The sequence below is a fragment of the Brienomyrus brachyistius genome, chromosome 1 (assembly GCF_023856365.1).
Source record: "Brienomyrus brachyistius isolate T26 chromosome 1, BBRACH_0.4, whole genome shotgun sequence".
NCBI lineage: Eukaryota > Metazoa > Chordata > Actinopteri > Osteoglossiformes > Mormyridae > Brienomyrus > Brienomyrus brachyistius.
The window spans coordinates 11,694,821-11,711,227 of record NC_064533.1 but is presented as its reverse complement, the minus strand read 5'-3'; the positions used below and the strand labels follow the sequence as shown (position 1 = coordinate 11,711,227).

General features: G+C 53.1%; 1 protein-coding gene across 1 annotated transcript in view; it reads right to left on the bottom strand.

The window, feature by feature from the left end:
• Positions 1 to 16,407, bottom strand: part of sox5 (SRY-box transcription factor 5) — a 118,902-nt gene that overhangs the window by 97,573 nt on the left and 4,922 nt on the right. The window contains 1 exon segment of the mRNA XM_049011261.1: positions 7,265 to 7,347. The gene's annotated coding sequence lies outside the window, so the exon portion shown is untranslated.

Here is a 16,407-nt window from a genome sequence, read left to right as displayed (position 1 = left end):
CTCCTACCCCCAGAAGACACTACAAGTCCATCAGGACCCGAACACTCATGAACAGCTTCTACACGGCAAGTACTGGCAATGTTACATATGCATGGGTCTACAGCCCCAGTCAACACTGCTATAATTTAATCGCTGCAAATTTAACCCTCAGCACAATGTCCTCCTACGTTTATGTTATTGCATATTGCTTGTATTTTGTAGATATGCTATTGTTCACTATTCTGCTATTTTTCTATTTGTTCTTTATCGTGATATGTTGTTAAAGTATACAGGGAAGTGCGCAAGCAAGCATTTCATTGTACTTGTACAAATGACAATGAAGCCTTTGAATCCTGGGATCCTTGAAACCATACGTACCATAATCACCGCTAAATCGTACAAAACATGGGGAAATAAAACAGAAAACCAGCTCGGAGCTGCTATCCACCTCCTCTCTGCTGCATCCATCTTCCTAACAACATTAAGTCACGACTTTCATCTGCCACCTCCCCATCTGCAAGGTCTAGGCTGGACAAGGCAGCATCCTCTCTGGGAGACTCATGGTGGTGCGATCGAGTCGGACACGAGGCTGGGGCGTCCTAGAATGGAACTGGAGTAGGATGAGTTTAGAGGGAACTCAACCATAGCGCAGTGTGGGACTCAGCCGGTTAGGACACTGAGCCCATCATCGGAAGGTTGTCAGTTCGAATCCCATTGTCGGTTTAGCAATGTCACTGTTGGACCATTGAGCAAGACTGTCTGATCGTACTCTCAGGAAAAACGTACGTCGTTTTGGATAAATATGCAAACAACTGTCCAGGTCTAATGTACTGTACGGAATAATGACATGGATGGGATCGCTAAGGTGACAAGCCAGTCTCCAAGGGAAGGAAGGAGTGCAACAGCAGTGGGGGGAGAGGAGACGAGAAGGGCTGAAAAGAGAGAAAGGGAGAATGGGGACAGCTGGAGGTAGCAGAGATGAATAAAGTGACTGTTCCCCCCCCCCCCCCCCCACACAACTTTTTATCCGAGCGCGGCACAAACAGGAAGTGTGGTGACATGGGACATTCCCAGGTCCGGAGAGAACCGCATTCCTCCTGCCCTTAAATAATCACGCCAAATAAAATTTAGATAATATGGCTCGGCGTGTGTGTGTGTGTGTGTCTGTGGGGGGGGGGGGGCATGGGGGTGCAGTTCTTCGAAACATCACTGTCCCCTTTTGCGTATCTCCAGCCCGGATAGTTGGAAATCTGGACACGCAAGTGCGCTGTTTTACTAATCCGGACTTTTTTAAGCAAGCCGGACAGAATGGCAGCATTGTCAGCGCAGACAGTCCGTAAAAAGGGCCATACAGTACCAAATTGAGGTCGCGCCGAGACAATGGCCGCCCTTCAGCTCGCCCTCACACAGTGTCCACGGCTCTATCAAACAGTCCTTTCTTCCACATCCCCTTTCTTCTCCCGGCTGGAGCGGCAAACAATGGATGGGGCCACCCGGGCTCGGTGCGCAGGGCCGCCGGCACCAGCGCCGCTCTCACCCGCCTCCCGTCCGTTTGCCACATTCCTTACGAGGTTGCAGCACATTGACAGCCCCCCCCCATGGCAGAAACGCTGGAGGGGAGGTGCTCCTAATGAAGGTGAGGCAGAGATTCATCCCATGAATCCAGTGGGATGGTAGGGAGACGATCACATCCCAGAAGCACATCCATAACCCCAGCCAGCTGGGTATTGGGTTGCGGCCCATTGGACTATCAGGCATGTGCAAGAATGGCGAGTCTAGCTCCTCGGTCCGGCGGATGATGAGTGGTGGGTGGCTAGATACGGAGGTCCTGGACTGCGGGTGGCGTCAGAGGGGAGGCATTCACTGTCCAACAAACCAAAGATTCTGCCCTGGGACTGGGAGTGTCTGTAACATCCCCCCTCTAGCCTTCCAATACCACACTGTTCTTCCTTAGCTGATTTGCTAATTGTTTTATCCAGGGAAACGTCATATTTGTCCACCGATTTCTGCAGTTGGAGCAGCCCTGTACATTGAGATACTTAAACCAGTAATCATCTGTTTTAACGTTGTAATGTTTTTTGTAATTGTCATTGTGCAGTGGTGGCTTAATGGTTAGGGAGTCACACTTGTAACTGAAAGATTGCTTGTTTGAATCCCAGGCCAGTTTAGGTATCGACTCCCTCCCCCAGCACTGCTCCCCGGGCACTGAATTAGCTGCCCCCTGCTATGTCACATTGTCACATATGGGTTAAATGCGGAGAATTTCGTCGTTGTGCACTGTGTGCTGTGGCGTGTCAACAATGACAATCACAAAATAAATAAATCTGGGCCATCAGACTCTCATCCGTCCTGCCGGTGACAACGCAGCCCTATCTGTCTGTCCTGAGATGCTGAGGAGGGAAGCCTAGAGGGCAGCTGGAGGATCACAGGTGGGCCCCCGCCAGCTTAAAATCATCGGGGGACCCCCACCCCTGGATGGTACCGTCTCCACGGCAGCAAATGCTTTGCAACCTGCCTCGTGCCCCCTACTGGCTTCTTAGCGCATCTGACATGCCCCAACGGTAACAGACAGGAGCCCCTGCGCTCCCCCTGGGGGACGGGAGTGGGGAACGCTCCGCCACCTCACTGATTGGGGTTAACAGCGCCCTCATTTGCATGGGGCAATTGATTTCATTAGGCCGTTCCCCTGAGGACTCGCAACTGAAAGCCTCGGGCCTCAGCAAGGCGTCCCACGTGGGATCGACGTTCTACGGGGATTCAAAGGCTCAACAGATTGCTCCCGGGCTCCGAGGCTCCCGCTGGCTGATACTCGCCTTGAACTCTATCCTAGATAGTGACAGGAAGCCAAGAATCACGGCAAAGCGAAATCAGCCTGCAACTTTCATGTTTTTTTTTTTTTCACACGATCATATTTCACATTTTAGAACTCGAGGAGAAATATCTGAAATGGAAGCGGCGAAGAATAAAGGCTACACGCTTGCTTGTGGTAGGGGCAGCGCTGCAGGGCATGCTGGGAACTGTGTGGGTGGGGCTTATCACAGCCAGAGATGTTGCCATTGGCCGCTGACATGCTCAGCAACCTGTCACCTTGGGAGGCCAACTGGCAGTGGAGAGCTGCCAATACGGGCCACCAACTCACCTGCAAAATGCGCCGCATCTGAACCCACTCAGATACACCGACGGCGGCAAGTGCATTAGCAGCTTCCGGCACATTCTGACCTGTCCGGAACAACAGGTTCCTCTGTGGGCCCCTGGAGTGTGAACACCTCTCAGTGACACTGGCTCTCCACCGTGGGCCCTATCATGTATAATTCACCCCTCCACCGGTGTGCAGATTCAGCTCCCGGGAGGGGGGGGGGGACCACTGTCAGGACAACACATTAAACATTCAACGGCAGATGACAAAATGAAAATGGATAAATAAATAAACCGCAATGGGTTCTGCGGGCCGCGTCAGCACCACCACGGGTGGGGGTCCTGCTAGTGGGCTGGATCCAGGTAGCCAAAAGTTGGCAGGCCTGATCTCATTGGGGGGTGGGGCTTCATCTTCAAGAGACAGGGTGTGCTAAGTTGCCTGCCTCAGAGAGGGACAGGGGGCAGGATGGCCTAGGGCCGGGGGGTGGGGGCGCTGATGTGGCACAGATGTGCTCGGAACATCTCGCCACCGACCTTGACCCGGGACGACCTGCTGGCCATCGCAGTGAGCGAGACGCCCGCCTGCCCGCCAAGCCCCCTCCAGCCACTCGCACCCCTGGATCACTATCCCAGTTACCCCCCGTCCCCTGCCTCAGCGTCCAGCCTCTCCTGTCCCCCCGTTACCCCCTCCTCCACTGCCAGCTGACCATCCTGTGCCCAGTTTGGTCCCCTTTACTGCCCAATTACCAGCTCAGGCTGTCCACTCCCCCGCTTACCGGCCAGCCCTACTAATCTATGATGCCCTCTACCCAGCTGCCCCCCACCCCCGCAATGAAACCTGTCCTTACCTCTCCCAGCCCATCTTGCTGCCCCCCCCACATGCTGCCAGCTTCATGGTTCAGCCCATTTCTCTCCTAGTTCCTCCTTCCATCTGGGCCGCCCTTGCTGGGCCGCTCCCACCCGCAGGGGAAGGGAGGGCGGGTGGCTTGGCCATCGTGGACCCCCCTCTCCATCTCGCGTGGAGCCTGGCCACGGAACAGCTGCAGCGGACCGCTTCAAAGCGGCTGGACGCAGGTCACCCGACGACCGGTGGCCAACGGTGGAGTGAGGCCCCTTACACACATGTGACCTCTGAATGTGAGTGAGTCAGCCACGGGACGGCCCGGCTCGACGCGTGACTAAGCGCAGCCCGTGGTAGCTGCATGGGTCATCAATAGGGGGGCGGGGGGCGGGGGGGGGCAGGATGTGGGAGGCAGGCCGGCATGCTGGCGTGTTTGTTTGGAGCGTCCTGGCCAAGAGAGATGGGTCCTTCCCCTCCTGACCCCAGGCAGACACTCCACTACGCCTATTCCCACCCAAACTATGGACTGCATACCCCCCCCCCCGCATTTCAATAGACAGACAGACAGATACACCGTACAGAACTCTCATTCTCTTTCAAATTCTGCATATAGTCACAATTCATACCACAACAGGTTTACCACACATACCTGTACAGCAGATACTTACTCGTAACGTATGCTTATGTTGTAGCACTTTTGCACTCTCTCACAATTTCAGATTAGACTCAAACCTGCATTTCGTTATCTGAATACTCCTACTTACAATAAAGTTGAATCTAATCTAAAACCAAGGGCTCATTACTGGGACTTAGAGGTCCCCCCCCCGGCAGAGTAGATACAGGAGCACTAGAGCGTCAGGCACCAAGGTGCCCCCCCCCTCCCTCCCCTCAAAAGACGGGAGCTGGGTTCCCAACTGCCTAGAAATGTTACCTACATATTTACAGAGCAATTCCAGCACAGAGAGAATTACTTTCAACACTATCAGCCTGCATATTCTGAAATGGGACAAAATATCCCGTATTTGTAAAAGATTCCAGAAAATGTTAATGTAAATAATCAAGGTTTAGGAATACACAACAAAGGATATTAGTTACCATAAATCCACAGCGTAGGCGAGTCTGATGGTGAGAGGAAATGTTCAGTATCTGAGCCTGTATGGATATCTACAGTGTGTGTGTGTCTGTGTGTATGTGTGAGAATATATACGTGTGTGTATAGGAGGTCCTCTGTATGGATGTTTCGGTGTTTGAGTACCCCTGTGTGTGCATGAGTGTGTGTGCGTGCGTATGTGTGTCTGTGCTTGTGTGTGTGTGCGTGTGTGTGTGTGTGCGTGCCCTCTCCTTGAGCTCGGTGCCAGACAATCGGAGCTCAAACTGCTCAGTAGCAACTGTTCCAAGTCCAATAATTACAGCTTGTCAGAAAGAATTAATTTTCTCATTTCTCATAAAGATGTGTAAAAATTACCATGTTATTATACACCGAGACTCTCCGGAGGCAGACACCAAATTTAATTTTGAATTCTTCCCGCACATTAAATTAAATCCATAAATAAGAGTTTAGGCATTCGTTCGGAAGCATATGTTCGTTAGGAGAGGCGGCCAGCGCGCGACCGCCGTAATAGCCACCGTAACGTTTTAATAGCACGCTCCTCCGACGCAGTGATAACTTACACGTCCGCCTCGACGGTGGGCAGGCCGGCAGAGCTTGGGGGGGAGGGGGGGGGCGTGAGGCTTAAGCTGGGAAGAAGGGGACTGGTGGCATGGTGGTCCAGAAAGAATATAAGGTTCACCGAGGTAGAATCTGGAGAAAAAAAAAAACTGGGCGTGGCCTAACATAATGGGGTGTGGTCACGGGCGGGGCTTGTCATCATGAAGAGTGGACTCAGTCCTTGCTTGTGAAATAAGCTTCCTCCTCATTGGTGCTTTTGCAATACAGTGTAATGCAGTCAGACTGAGAGCATAACTTACAGGAGTCCTGCATGTACAGGACAGAGGAGTATGCGAGCAGCCTTATTGCGTTTGCCGCGATGATTCCACGCGCATCGCCTGATTACATTCTCCCAGTGTGCTGGGCCCTGCTGCCGGCAGGAGAGCCGCACAGCTAAGGCGCCGCTTCTCCAAGGTGAAAGACAAGCGGCGAGCCAGCACTGCGCAGGAAGTAAATACGGTGCAGGGCCTGGCAGCAGCCGCCGCACTCCTCCTCTTTAAAGTTGAGAAACGGAGACATCAGCATGTTCCGACTGACACCCGGTAATTGGCTATAAAAGCATAAGGAGCGACTATTGCCAGGATCGAACACTAATTCCACTAAGACGTGGAGGGACACAGCCAAATGCATCCTGGGCCGCTTCCACGGAGACGCGGAAAAACATGTCAATGGTGCCCTTGGTCCGCAGCCACGTGGGGCTCGGAGAAACATGCCAACCACGGACGCTCCGGGATGAAGGCGATCAACCCACTCTCCTCAGCTCGCAGTCTGTATCCCTGCTGCGTGCTCCAGCACACATGGGCCGGCCGGTCTGCTGCGTGGGGGGGTGGGCGGTCTGCGTCCCCCCCACAGGGTACAGACCACCCTCTCCCAGATTTTCCAGGGGCTTTGTCGTCATTATCCGTTTTTTGGTTACTTACCAGGTGATCAAGAATTACATAGTTGAACACGTTCCAGAAATAATGTGGCTGAAATGTTTACCCATAGATATCGCAACAGTTTCATTATAGGAGCTTTGCATAGTAGGAGCAATGATATGCTAAAGGTACCCTCATCTGGCGAGTCTCAGAGGGGAGAGGAATCCCCACTATATGGGTCCTTATCTGAGGAGTCATAGAGGGGAAAGGAGTCATTACCTAGTGAGTCATAGAGGGGAGAGGAGGCCTTGCCTAGTGATTCTCAGACAGGAGTTCTCATCCAGTGAGTCACAGAGAGGAGTGGAGTCCGCACTCAGTGAATCTCCGAAGGGAGAGCAGTCATTGCCTAGTGAGTCATATAGAGCAAAGGAGTCCTTACCCAGTGAGTCTCAGAGAGGAAATGAGTCATTGCATAGCAAGTCACAGAGGGGAAAGGAATCCTCGCCTAGTGATTCTCAGAGAGGAGTACTCCTCCAATATGTCTCAGAGGAGGCAGAGGAGTCCTCACCAAGTGAGTCACAGAGGGAAGTCAGAGGAGAGAGGAATTGTCACCATAAGGGTTTCAGAGGAGAGATGAATCCTCACCCAGTGAGCGTAAGAGGACACAGGAGTCCTTGCCTAGTGAGTCTCAGAGGGCAGAGGAGTCCTCGCCTGGCAAGTGTCAGTGAAAAGACGAGCCCTCACCTGGTGAGTCTTGGCACAGCGCACCTCCAGCACCACAGGCGGATCTGTGCACAGCTCAGCGCAGTATCCAAGAACAGCAGCACCTGGCAGGTACGCACACATAAAACACCCACACGCACACACACACACACACACACACACCAGGGAGAGAGGAAGAGATGGGGGAAACTCCTTTAGAATGTAAATGACAAAGCCTGACACATGCTCAGTCTATCCTCACCAAAATCCTGGCTGTGTCACACAGGGATGCCGATGATCCGGGACGCCACGTTGAGCGACGACCTCCCGCATCCCGCATGCCGCATGCCTACCCCTGCTACGCCTCGACTTTAATAAACCTATAAACGAACAGAGCAAGTCCCAATCGCACAGTGGACACTCACACACACTGAAGTGGCCCTTTGTTGGGGGTTACGTCTCTGTAATCCCATCCAGACTCTCCTGCTATCTCAGCTATCTCCTCGCTCACAGAGGCCCCTCTCAGAACCTCCCTGTCCAAACCACCCACCCCCCCCGCGCCAAGTCCTCGACGCGATAAGAGGCCCGGTGACAATGACAGCTGCGCTGAAATCTCACTCCTCCGTCCACGTCCTTGTAAAGCAGGAAACGATCTCCGAGGTCCAGCTGTGGAGGGAGAGGGACGGCAGGAACAAAGACTGTACGTGGTGGGAGACCCCCCCCTTATCCTATACATAATCAACACTCACTCCTTACCCATTGTACACAATGAACACCCACCACTGATTTGTCACAGCGGAAAATAAGGGCCCAGAGCAGACTAACCACAAAGAAGGCCTTCCGTAGGTCTCACGTACACCATCAAGACCCACCACAGACTGGCCACCAGACACAAAAAAGACCATCTGCCGGACATAGCAAAAACCCCACACAGATACCTTCCACATAAACATGTGTTGGACCAATGGCAAACAAAAGGACCCCCCCCGCACATACAGACTATCGGGTACAAACCACCCTCATTATCTGTAGTTTGTATATCAACCCTACTGAAGACTTAGCTGTCAGTGTTGGTCCCACCGAGGTATTTCTCTCCTCATGGTCTAAGCAGGGGCTAAGAAGATGTCCCCATCTGTCAGTTCAGGTGACCATTTCTTGTTGGGAGTGCTTTATCAGGGTGTGCCCCAGCAGATACACACCTCTGGGGGGGGGGGGTATGTTGGGGGGTGATTAGCATGCGCTCCCATAAACTTGCAATTCAGAAAAATGCTATTGAGGAAGTGTTGCTGTATTTGACGCGGGGAGCGGGAGCCTTTCATTACGGTGGGTCTTACAGCAATCCCTAATCTACGCAGCGTAATCCTGTGAGCGCCCAAAATAGGCTTTTCCGTGTCACTTCAGACAATTCGCTTTCCGACACTATTACAGATTATCACCGAGGCACTATTACACACATAATTGGAGGCCCTTTCACGGTCTGCAGGCCCACGCTCACCAGTCATTTTGCTGTATCTCCGGGGCTCGAGCGACACTTGGTCGTGGGACGTCGGTTCGTGAATTACACCACGCACACATGGAGGGGAAGCCCTTTGCTTGGGGTTCTGATGTGAAGGGGGCCGTGATGCATTTTTACACGTGAACTGGTGAGTTCTTAGGAAAAAATACAATGAAAGAGGCCCACAACAGCATCCAGGGAGACTGAGATCGGCATAGTAAACAAACTGGCACGGTATAGCAGTCACCTTCGCGGTCACCAGCTCATGGCCAGGGATTGTTTGTCTCATTACTTTGAGATGTCAGCATTCCTTTTTTACATCTCTACTCCAGTGAGAAAATGTGTAGAAAAACGAGGACCCCAGGCTGACCCCCAGCAGGGTGCCTGTCGTTTTCAGCTATCTGAATTTCCCACAATGCAGTGCGAGCCTGCCAGGAAATAACAGTGCTTCAAATTATACACACACACACACACACACACACAAAACAAACAACCACTGAGTACGCTCACTATCATACCTGCCCAGAGCATGTGTCTACTCAGAAAACCTCCCGAAGGCGCAAAAAAAAAAAAAAAAAAAAAAAAAAAGCTTTTAATTTCTTTAAATAAAATTTAGTTAAAAAAAGCATTTGTCAGGCTATCTTTGGAAAGATTCTTTGTAGGTATTTTTTCATGGTGGCCGTTTTCTAATTGTGGAAAAACTCGTGACCACAAAGATTACAAACCGCCCTTCAAACACACACAGACAGACAGACAGACAGACGTGTGCGCACACACAAACAAACACACACACACACACACACACACACAGAGCAGGGATTCTTCATCAGCCCAGCATCTCACATTAAGTGGGCCATCACTATTAAAGTCCTACACATTCATGTTAGCATTTGCCCTATAAACAAAAGCAGCTTTATGATGATTCTTTTTCAAAGTGTGTCAGGCAGCTCGACCACGATTCTCCACAGAATCTGCCATACCATTTTATGGGGACCCTCACACAGAAGAATGCAGCAGACCCCCAGAAGGTGACTTCCGGGCCTTTATGGGAATGGATACATTACATATTTTACATTTTATTTATTCAGCAGACTCTTATCTAAAGTGACGCAGCCAGACCCCGGGAGTAATCGGCCTCACTCAGGGGCCCAATGGTGACATCACTCTACCGACCCCGGGATTTGAACCGGCGACCTCCAGATCACAGGCGCAGGGTCCTAACCGGCTGAGCCAAAGGACGGAAAAATTGTCGCTGGCCTGTCCTGGAGGTAGAGGGGTCGGCGCGTCCATCTGAGAGGCAGACTGCGTCGAGGCTGCCTTTGGCAAGACGAGGCCCCCCAATCTGTCCCGCGTGGTAATGCGTTTGCAGGGGTGATTCCTGTCAATCTGCGAGCGCTCGTCAGACATCGCCGTTCAGAACTAATAGAGGCTACCTGGTACACCAGCAGAACAGCAAATGGACTGACAGATGGAGGGAAAAAATATGTGCGCGCGGAAAGATGGAGGCAGGGTAATTGGGCCGAGCGGGCACTGGCAGTAGAGCTAAAAAGGTAAATCGAATCCGTGTTGAATCACTGGGCAAGTTTAGCGAGTGGGCTGTGGGAACGCACTGCGGCCATGCGCCGATCGTGCGGCTCCTGCTTCATGCTGAAATGCGAGAGTCCCTCCGCAGCGGCGCAGAAACGCGAAAATAAAACATGCATTTGACATGAGGAGGGGAGCAGTAGGGGGCACAGAAATCCTGGCAGATTCATGCTGGTATGAATACAAAAAATTATATCATTATATAATGTAAGGAGGCAGGGGGGCCAAAGGTGATATTTTGTCAGAATTTCTAACTGCGCCCCTGAACACGAGAGGTGACCACTGCATAAGATCAACCCGGATGGGACTGCATGCGAGACCCCTGGAATACGCACCCCAAAGGGTATCTGCACCCTGCCCCCCCCCGCCATGCTTCCAGAAGTAGGGAAGGCAGTCTGCCCGTGATCCCAGTCTAGTGGTCGCAGCAGATCACCAGCAGCCGTCTCCAGCATTTAATTGCAAACAATTCAGGGGCACATGCTCCCAGGGCCCGTCAGCAGGGGCCTGTCAGCAGGGGCCCGTCAGAGAGCCCAGTCATCAGCGGCTCGCATGATTCTAAGCCGGGCCCCCTGTTCCGTTTCTCAGTACGGTCGTGACACACTTATGCAACAGTTCACAGCGGGTGACCACACGGCGGAAACGACGCACTGGCTTATTAGTGTGCTCATGAGCCCCACGCACTGAAAAGGCACGGAGAACCATCTCATGCTGGCTCTACTGATACGGTTTGTTCGGGATAAAGTGGGTCTTGGGTACCAAGGTATGTGTTCCTGCTCTATGCCCAGCCTGTTCCCCTGAACGCCCCCTTGAACCCCCACAGTGATCCACACCCCGTCTCCCAAGCCTGTCCCCAAAGGCCCATCACTGTCCAGCAACAGGCCGGGTCACACATCCTCATTTTCTTTAACACATCACTGTACCGCCACTTCCTCTTCCCTCTCCCTGCAAAGCGTTCCTCATCCACCCCCTGTGCACACCAACGCCTCTCCTCAAATATGGGGCTCTGTGGAGTGGCATCCTCCACGCACCCTATTATTCCTTGGGAACGACACCCCCCCCCCCCCCCAAGAAATACAGTGGTATGTCCCACAGGGGTGCACCTCACAATGGTATGTCCCACAGGGCTATACTCTGTAATGGTATGTCACACTGCAATGTACCCTGCTATAATATGTCCAAGGGAGCATATCCTGCTGTGGTATGTCCCACAGGGCTGTACTCTATAATGGTATGTCCCACAGGAGGTGTACCTCACAATGGTATGTCCCACAGGGCTGTACTCTATAATGGTATGTCCCACAGGAGGTGTACCCTATTGTGGGTCTATCCTCACTATTCAGGTGTGTATCACAGAATTCCCCGCTTTGCCCGCTGTGTGTTTCCAGCACAAACTGATGACCTACATCATTTTCACGCCGTTTTCAGCAGGAGAATCGCCGTATTGTTAAGACTTTGTGGTGCCTACAGGCAGAATGTATTTTCTTTGACACACACAGGCACACACACACACGCACACACACACACACACACATGCACACACACACACATGCACACACACACACGCACACACACACACACATGCACACACACACACGCACACACACACACAGGTCTTGAAAAGTTGAGTTGTGCTAGGCTGCAGTTGGGAAGTCAGGGTCAGTAGGAAATTGATTACTCAGTGATTTCCTCTTAAGCTTTTGGAAAACTCACAACTTGTTGACAGGTTGCAGCCATGACTAGATGATTTTCTTTCCCTAATCCTCAGTCTTCCTGCATTCCCTGGTGAACCCCTACCCACCCCCCCCCGCCCCCACCCCACTGTGTTTACTCTTATAATTATATCGCTCTGCGTCGAAGCCAGCCCAATCCCCCGCGGGCTCGTTTGCGCCTGTTTAATATCTCGTGGCGCAATCTCCAGCGTTGAGCGCCACCTGGGCCAGGAGCTGCGTGGGACATCGATGTTGCTCAACGACAAGCCCCCCCCCCCCCCCCCACCGGGCACGCAGTAGATATGGTGAGATGCAGCGAGATAGACAGAAGGGGAAGTGGGGAAGCCACACGGCATCGCCCGTGAGTGCCGACCCCCGACCCGCACATCGTGGTGGCGGGAAACGCGTAAAGTTGCGAGCGCCAGACGGGAGCAGGCCGCCTGATCCCAGGTACGCTACCTGCGACTCCCCTTCCCCGCTCAGACGCCCCCCTGTGTCAGTCGCCCAATTAGCCACTCGCTATGAGTGGCCACATGGGATCGTTGAGTCAGGCGTCGGGCTCCCCGTCCTGTGACACGGTCTTCCCCAGCAAAACGAGGGCCTCATCACAGTGGCTGGGGACGCCCCCCCCCAAATCTCATGGGGGGGGCATGCAAACTCCCTACGAGGCCAGTGTGCAACCTATGCTGGTTACTCATTGAAGCATCTCCATCAGAGAGCCAAGACTTCCACAGCTGACTGCGGCAAACCACCCTCATCTACACACACTGTCTCACTGACTCTCACCCAGCCCACTTAATGTCCCTTACGAAGTCTCACATGTGTCCCTTTCAGAGAGTCCAATCAGAGTCATTATAGTGTCCCTTTCAGAGAGTCCAGAGTCATTAGAGTGTCCCTTTCACAGAGTCCCATCTGAGTCCATTATAGAGTCTCTGTCACAGAGTCCCATCTGAGTCCCTCGAAGTGTGTCCCTTACAAAGCGTCCCATCAGAGTCCCTAATAGAGTGTTCCTTACTGAGTGTCCCTTACAAGGAGTCCCATTAGAGTCCCTTTAACGCTACACCTAGTAGGAAGTGACTTCCTACCTCTCGCTGCTAATCAACCTTGAAGATCATCCCCTCGGGCTCCGCTGTCATGTGGCCACTCCTGCGCTCTCCCGCTCTGCGTGATGCGAACACACAAACACACACAGATGCCCACACTGGCCCAGGGCAACACACATCTCTCCCAGAGTCCCTCCCCCACTCTTATCGGACCGCAACTTCTCTTTCCGTGCCGCTGTGGACGTGTTGACACAGAGCACAATCACACGTTTATTTCTTTTGTTAAGACGATACTTCCCCATTTAGCATCACATCCTGGAGCCTTTTACAGTTGCCCACTTCCCCTTCTCTTACTGTACTGTATCTCAGACCGCGGGCTGCCATCACTCCTGTCGCCTTCTGCCCTTATTGCCCCACCCCATACGGTGCCCCCTTGTCTTTGCCCCTTGGAATCTGCTTGCCACCGGACCCACACAAGGCAGTTTCCTCAGGAAGGCGAACTTGTTGTTAGTGCACAAGCCGCAATAGTGAACTGTAGCTGCCCCCCCCAGGCATTCACTATGAACTTTTGAATAATTGCACCAACATGCATCACTCGGGGTGGCATTCCCAGCATGCAACAGTTCCAGGAATTACTATGAAGTGTCACGCATGCTCTGGAACACGTGCATTTCTAAAAGCCCTCACACATATACTCTAATACCGCACACACACACAACACACACACACACACACACACACACACACACACACACACACACACACACACACACACACACACACACACACACACACACACACACACACACACACAGCTTATTCGGCAGAAGCTTCCCAGAATGGAAAGGTAAGGCTCCGGCATCAAAGGCAGCCCCGCGTTGGGGCTGCACCGCGGACGGCCGGGGGTATCCCAGCATCCCCCGCGACAGTTCCTTTGATCCGCTCGTACTCGCCATCAGCCTTTCCATTCTGATCTCCCTAATTGACCTCTAAAATGCAGAGTTTAAAGAAAAAAATGACGAGAAAATTTAAATCATCGATTTAGTGTCACGTGCAATTATGGCGTGGAAGCGCAGAGCGTGGCCGGTCACCCTATCGATGCAGGGCGGTGGGGTCAGACCTGTCACTGCAGAAACACGCCCAGCACAGGGATCCCCTCCCATGGCTTGCAAATGATGGCCCATGTGTTAAACGCACTCACGGTGAAAGGAGCAAAAAAAAAATAAAAAAACCCCAATGGGGGAGCCGGGACCCAGAGCAGGAAGAGGAAAGGGTACCACTGCAGCAATGACATGTTACAGAGCGCCCCGATCCATTAGTGGGAAGTTTCAGAGCATTGTGCTTGAAATATCTACCTATTACCCAGAATGCATTTTGCTGTAGGTGTGGCATTGAGGTGTGGAGGTTTCGCCTGTTGTGTCAGGTGTGGGAGTGAAGGAAGAAAGGAGAGGATGAGGGAAGGTCTGTATCATCTAAGAGGGAATGGGGGGGGAGGCGGGGGGGGGGGGTAGAGGACTCCATCGGCACAGGAGAAGCTGCCCTCCGCTCCACAGGTCCCAGATCAGTCACACGTACATGCAGCAGAGGTGACACATTCAGACGTTCTTTCTGTCCTGGGGGAACACGAACGGGGGCGGCAGGAACAACGGGAGAGGTGCGCGGAGCAGTGCGGCATTTTCACACCCCCGGCGCGCCCACAGGTGGAGAGACCCGATACAAGGATCACGGTGACAGTGTAACACACGCACAGCCATGCTCAGTCGGGGGCTTACAGCAAACACAGATGTAGCAGCAAGGTGACAGGAGAGGGGCTGCAGCGAGGGGTCGCCAGCTTCCAGGGCTGCACGAATAATGGGGGCTGGGGGGGGTGGGGCAGACAGAAGCAGGCATACAGGCCTTCCTTCCCTCTCAAAGTGTTTCCTATTATCTGACAGAGTCCTTCAGCCTCATCCTCCAATCTGATTGGTCAGATATGCAGTGGGCACTGACATAACAGGAAGTGAGGCCAGTCCCAAGAAGAAGGGGACGCCGGTGGACTTCGTCTGGCCTGGATTCCATTCTGGAGCAGTGATCTGCTATCGAGAAAACCGAATCCCCCGCGACAGCCACGGAGTGGGCGGGGCTTTAAGACCTTGCTGGGGGAGGGGAATCAGGATGCTATTCTCATTTATTTAAAGGGCAGTAGAGAGCATGGTGGTTACGGGCTGCGTTCAGACCCCCGTGGAGGCTGCGCTCGGGCAGGGCGATTAACACGCTGTGCTAAAACACCACCCTGCGTAAATGGGCAGGGGAAAAAAAGCGAGGAGGGCGAAGCCAGTCGCTTTGGTCCGAGGCGCCCTGCAAGCGACTGAATGCGACTTTATTTATTTCATGGGAAATAAATAAATAAGTGCAGGGAATGCGGCGCTGCGTCACCGTGCATTACGGGCCGCCGGCATCGGCGGGAACGGCAAGACAATGACAGGCAGTGCGGGAAATATGGCATAATAAGAGAGGGCAGGCCGCTCCTCTCCGGACCGCACCACTCAATTACCCAGCAGGCTTTTAGTGCCACTCCGCCACACTAATGCAATTCACCGAGGACCCGTCTCCACTTAGAGACAAGCCGCGGCTCAAACGGGTGGCTTTGTGACTGTAATGCATGCAGAGGCTACAGGAAGGGTAATAAGGTCATTTGGATGCCGGAGCCATTAGGCTAATACCTCTCTCTCCGCTGCTCAAATGTACGAGTATCGAGGGGAAGGGGGGGGGGCGCGCTGGGGGGGGGGGATGGGGGCAGAACGAGGGGGCCTTCTTACAGATCACTGGAGGCTTCTTCCTCTTCTCGAGTATCGGGTTTTCTCGGACGCTATTAATTATGGGGTTGTTTGCCGCACAGATACAAGCAAATAAATAATGACTATTAAACGCTGGAACGTTCCGCGACCAGGGGCTGGGAAGGAGCCGCCATCGGTGCCCGGGGATGCTTCCCCTGAATTGGCAGAACGGGCAAACCTGGGGGGACAAACCCACAGTGACGATCCCACGGTGCCGATCCCATGGTAACCATCCCACGGTGACCATCCCACGGTGACCATCCCACGGTGATGGTACGACAGTGACAGCCCCGCAGTGGTCACCGCAGGCTGCCCGATGACAAACTCAGGCAAGAGCACTACAGCAAATGCATCTCTGAATAACCCAGGGCGGAAAGCCGGTGTCAAAAACCCACACCACACCTACGTTGCGTTCCACCCCCAATTGGAAACGGCATAATCAAGGTCCACAGAGCCGAAATGGGTCAAGTATCGCTCAGGTACGCGTTCGCTAAATGACGACGTCCAGGATATCCAGGGTAGGACAGCATCTCCTTTG